Here is a 5,986-nt window from a genome sequence, read left to right on the forward strand (position 1 = left end):
AGGGAATGATTTCTGTGGATACTACGTTTGCGAGTCCATCCGCCACATGACCTGTGAGCGGGTCTACTCTGACGAACAATATGAAGTACGTAAATAACAACATTCACAATTTTATTTTATTACCATCATTTGTGTTGAGTTTCATTCATATATATATATATATATATATATATATATATATATATATATATATGTATTGACCCCCTTCTTCAAATTAGATGTTTCGGAAGCGGGATGAACTCCTAGCACCAGCTCGCATGCGAGCAATTCAAGAGGAATTGGCGGCATTCTTTCTTAACCACGTGATCGCTGAAGACGGAGAATACTATGTGGACCATGAGTCCGTATGTTAGGAGATTATATTTGTAAGAGATAATTATTGTACATATGTAGCCGATAGTGTCGGATAGATATACGAGAACTTGTTGTTCGACCAATCTCTCGGAGAAGGAGAGGTGGTCGATATCACTTCTCTCTGTATGCATATATGTTCATGACGATCTTCTATTTCCTTCATTTGCTTACTAGCTAGCTAGCATGTCTAGTCCTCTCTATACGTATGTATAGCTAGCTAACACAATATAGCTAGCTAACACAATATATGAAACACCTAAATTAACCCCCCAAAACCCCCAAACCCCCCCTTCAAAAAAGACAAAAACCCTAGCCACAGAAATGCTGACGCGTGGATGCCTATTGGTCCCGGTTGGTGCCACCAACCGGGACCAAAGGCCCTCCTGCCTGGGCTCCGCGCACAGGCCACGTGGAGGCCCATCTGTCCCGGTTCTGCATTGAACCGGGACTAAAGGGACAGGGCATTAGTACCGACCCTTTAGTCCCGGTTCAGGAACCGGGACAAAAGGCCCTTACGAACCGGGACAATAGGACCTTTTTCTACTAGTGGGTATTGTACCGGGACCACCGGAAGGGTCCCGGGGGTCCACCGGGTGGGGCCACCTATCCCGGAGGGCCCCATGGGCTGATGTGGGGAAGGGAACCAGCCCCTGGTGGGCTGGTGCGCCCCCCTTGGGCCTCCCCCTGCGCCTAGGGTTGGAAATCCTAGGGGTGGGGGGCGCCCCACATGGCTTGGGGGGCAAGCCACCCCCCTTGGCCGCCGCCCCACCTTGAGATCCAATCTCTAGGGCCGACGCCCCCCCTAGGGGCCCTATATATAGTGGGGGGCGGAGGGCAGCCGCACCAAGTCCCTGGCCCCTCCCTCTCCCTCTCGCTGAGCTTGGCGAAGCCCTGCCGAGATCACTGTTGCTTCCACCACCACGCCGTCGTGCTGCTGGATCTGCAACAACCTCTCCTTCCCCCTTGCTGGATCAAGAAGGAGGAGACGGCTTCCCAACCGTACGTGTGTTGAACGTGGAGGTGTCGTCCATTCGGCATTGGGTCATCGGTGATTTGGATCACGACGAGTACGACTCCATCAACCCCGTTCTCTTGAACGCTTCCGCTCGCGATCTACAAGGGTATGTAGATGCACTCCCCTTTCCCTCGTTGCTAGATAACTCCATAGATTGATCTTGGTGATGCGTAGAAAATTATAAATTCTGCTACGTTCCCCAACAATATGATCTTCCTTTACCTAGAAGGCATTCTAAAAATTCTGAGTATTTAGATCTTAATGATGAAATTGATGAAAGTGGGATTGAAAGAAATAAAAATCTAGATGTTGCTAAACCCACTATATTGGATTTCAAGGAATTTAATTATGAAAGTTGCTCTTTAATTGATTGTATTTCCTTGTTGCAATCCGTGCTAAATTCTCCACATGCTTATAGCCAAAATAAAGCCTTCACCGAACATATTGTTGATGCCTTGATGCAATCTTATGAAGAAAAACTTGAGTTGAAAGTTTCTATCCCTAGAAAACTCTATGATGAGTGGGAACCAACTATTAAAATTAAAATTAAAGATCATGAGTTTTATGCTTTGTGTGACTTGGGTGCTAGTGTCTCCACTATTCCCAAGACTTTGTGTGATTTACTAGATTTCAGTAATTTTGATGATTGCTCTCTAAACTTGCATCTTGTGGATTCCACTATTAAGAAACATATGGGAAGAATTAATGATGTTCTTATTGTTGCAAATAGGAATTATGTGCCCGTAGATTTCATTGTTCTTGATATAGATTGCAATCCTTCTTGCCCTATTATTCTTGGTAGACCTTTCCTTAGAACGGTTGGTGCGATTATTGATATGAAGGAAGGGAATGTTAGATTTCAATTTCGATTAAAAAAGGGCATGGAACACTTTCCAAGAAAGAAAATAAAATTGCCATATGAAACTATCATGATAGCCACTTATGGATTGCCTACCAAAGATGGCAATACCTAGATCTATCCTCGCTTTTATGCCTAGCTAGGGGCATTAAACGATAGCGCTTGTTGGGAGGCAACCCAATTTTATTTTTATTCCTTGATTTTTGCTCCTGCTTAGTAATAAATAAATTATTTAGCCTCTGTTTTGGTTGTGTTTTTTGTGTTTAATTAGTGTTTGTGCCAAGTAGAGCCGTTGGGAAGACTTGGGGAAAGTCTTGTTGAACTTGATGTAAAAAACAGAAACTTTAGCGCTCACAAGAGCTGCTGTCATTTTTATTTGAAGAGTGATATTTAGTTAATTATTTTTGCAGATGATTAATATATAAATTCCTAACGTCTATAAATTTGTTTTAGAATTTTTGGGGTTCCAGATCTTGCGCTAGCTACAGATTACTACAGACTGTTCTGTTTTTGACAGATTCTGTTTTTCGTGTGTTGTTTGCTTATTTTGATGAATCTATGGTTAGTAAAATAGTTTATAATCCACAGAGAAGTTGGAATACAGTATGTTTAACACCAATATAAATAAAGAATGAGTTCATTACAGTACCTTGAAGTGGTCTTTTGTTTTCTTTTGCTAACGAAGCTCACGAGTTTTCTTCTTTAAGTTTTGTGTTGTGAAGTTTTCAAGTTTTGGGTGAATTCTTGTGATGGATTATGGAACAAGGAGTGTCAAGAGCCTAAGCTTGGGGATGCCCATGGCACCCCCAAGATAATCCAAGGACACCAAAAAGTCAAATCTTGGGGATGCCCCGGAAGGCATCCCCTCTTTCATCCACTTCCATCGGTAATTTACTTGGAGCTATATTTTTATTCACCAACATGATATGTGTTTTGCTTGGAGTGTCTTGTATTATTTGTGTCCTTGTGTCTTAGTATGCTACAATCATCCTTGCTGTACACACCTTTTGAGAGAGCCATACATGAATTAAAATTTGATAGAATACTCTATGTGCTTCACTTATATCTTTTGAGCTAAGTAGTTTTACTCTATGTGCTTCACTTATATCTTTTGAGCTAAGTGGTTTTGCTCTATGTGCTTCACTTATATCTTTTGAGCGTTATAATTTTGCTCTATGTGCTTCACTTAGATCTTTTAGAGCACGGTGGTGGATTTGTTTTAAAGAAACTATTGATCTCTCATGCTTCACTTCAATTATTTTGAGAGTCTCTTAATAGCATGGTAATTTGCTTAATAATAATATGCTTGGTATTGAAGATTTGTGAAACTTTCTTTTGAGTGTGTTGAATACTAAGAAAGGATTGAAGCATGATAATTGTTTTGAGATATGGAGGTGATAATATTAAAGTCATGCTAGTTGAGTAGTTGTGGATTTAAAGAATACTTGTGTTAAAGTTTGTGATTCACATAGCATGCACGTATGGTGAACCATTATGTGATGAAGTCGGAGCATGATTTATTTATTGATTGTCTTCCTTATGAGTGGCGGTCGGGGACGAGCGATGGTCTTTTCCTACCAATCTATCCCCCTAGGAGTATGCGCGTAATACTTTTCTTTGATAACTTCTAGATTTTTGCAATAAGTATATGAGTTCTTTATGACTAATGTTGAGTCCATGGATTATACGCACTCTCACCCTTCCATCTTTGCTAGCCTCTCTAATACCACACACCTTTCGCCAGTATCATACACCTACCATATACCTTCCTCAAAACAGCCACCATACCTACCTATTATGGCATTTCCATAGCCATTCCGAGATATATTGTCATGCAACTTTCCACCATCTAGTTCATCATGACACATTCATCATTGTCATATTGCTTATCATGATCATGTAGTTGATATAGTATTTTTGGCAAAGCCACCATTCATAATTTTTTCATACTTGTCACTCTTGATTCATTGCATATCCCAGTACACCGTCGGAGGCATTCATATAGAGTCATACTTTGTTCTAGTAATCGAGTTGTAATCATTGAGTTGTAAATAAATAAAAGTGTGATGATCATCATTAATAGAGCATTGTCCCAAAAAAGGAAGGCCAATAAAAAAAGAGAAAGGCCAAAGAAAAAAAAGAAGGCCCAAAAAAAGGAAAATAAATAAAAAGGGGCAATGCTACTATCTTTTTTTTCCACACTTGTGCTTCAAAGTAGCACCATGATATAGCGAGTCTCATATATTGTGCTTCAAATTAGCACCATGTTCTTCATATAGAGAGTCTCATATGTTGTCACTTTCATATACTAGTGGGAATTTTACATTATAGAACTTGGCTTGTATATTCCAATGATGGGCTTCCTCAAAATTTCCCTAGGTCTTCGTGAGCAAGCAAGTTGGATGCACACCCACTAGTTTCTTTTGTTGAGCTTTCATACATTTATAGCTCTAGTGCATCCGTTGCATGGCAATCCCTACTCACTCACATTGATATCTATTGATGGGCATCTCCATAGCCCGTTGATACGCCTAGTTGATGTGAGACTATCTTCTCCTTTTTGTATTCTCCACAACCACCATTCTATTCCACCTATAGTGCTATATCCATGGCTCACGCTCATGTATTGCCGGAAGATTGAAAAAGTTTTGAAAAAGTTAGAGTATGAAACAATTGCTTGGCTTGTCATCGGGGTTGTGCATGATTTAAATACTTTGTGTGGTGAAGATAGAGCATAGCCAGACTATATGATTTTGTAGGGATAACTTCCTTTGGCCATGTTATTTTGAGAAGACATAATTGCTTTGTAAGTATGCTTGAAGTATTATTATTTTTATGCCAATACAAACTTTTGTCTTGAATCTTTCGAATCTGAATATTCATACCACAATTAAGAAGATTTGCATTGAAATTATGCCAAGTAGCACTCCGCATCAAAAATTCTCTTTTTATCATTTACCTACTCGAGGACGAGCAGGAATTAAGCTTGGGGATGCCTGATACGTCTCCAACGTATCTATAATTTTTGATTGCTCCATGCTATATTATCTATTGTTTTGGACTATATTGGGCTTTATTTTCCACTTTTATATTATTTTTGGGACTAACCTATTAACCGGAGGCCCAGCCCAGAATTGTTGTTTTTTGCCTATTTCAGTGTTTCGGAGAAACAGAATATCAAACGGAGTCCAAACGGAATAAAATCTTCGGGAACGTGATTTTCTCACCAAACGTGATCCAGGAGACTTGGACTCTACGCCAGGGAGTCAAAGAGGAGGTCACGAGGGTGGGGGGCGTGCCCGCCCCCTAGGGCGCGCCCCCCTGCCTCGTGGGCCCCTTGAAGCTCCACCGACCTACTCCTTCCTCCTATATATACCTACGTACCCCCAAACGATCAGAACAGGAGCCAAAAACCTAATTCCACTGCCGCAACTTTCTGTATCCACGAGATCCCATCTTGGGGCCTATTCCGGAGCTCCGCCGGAACACTACTAGGGAAAAGCCTAGCAGCAGCGCGGGTTTTCGGCCTTTTAGTAGCGCGGGGGCCGGCGCTACTAATAAGGCACTACAGCTAACGTATAGCAGTAGCGCTGGTCCACCCGCGCTACTGCTACACAAGTGTTGCAGCATCGCGCTTAAAGGAACCTCGCTGCTGCTAATAGCTATAGCGCGCTTCCCCTGTGCGCGCTACTGCTACAACCGCGCTGCTGCTAACTTTTCTCCACTCGCTACTGCTAATTTTAGTAGTTTTTTTGTTT

This window comes from Triticum aestivum, chromosome 1A (assembly GCF_018294505.1).
Source record: "Triticum aestivum cultivar Chinese Spring chromosome 1A, IWGSC CS RefSeq v2.1, whole genome shotgun sequence".
Taxonomy (NCBI): domain Eukaryota; kingdom Viridiplantae; phylum Streptophyta; class Magnoliopsida; order Poales; family Poaceae; genus Triticum; species Triticum aestivum.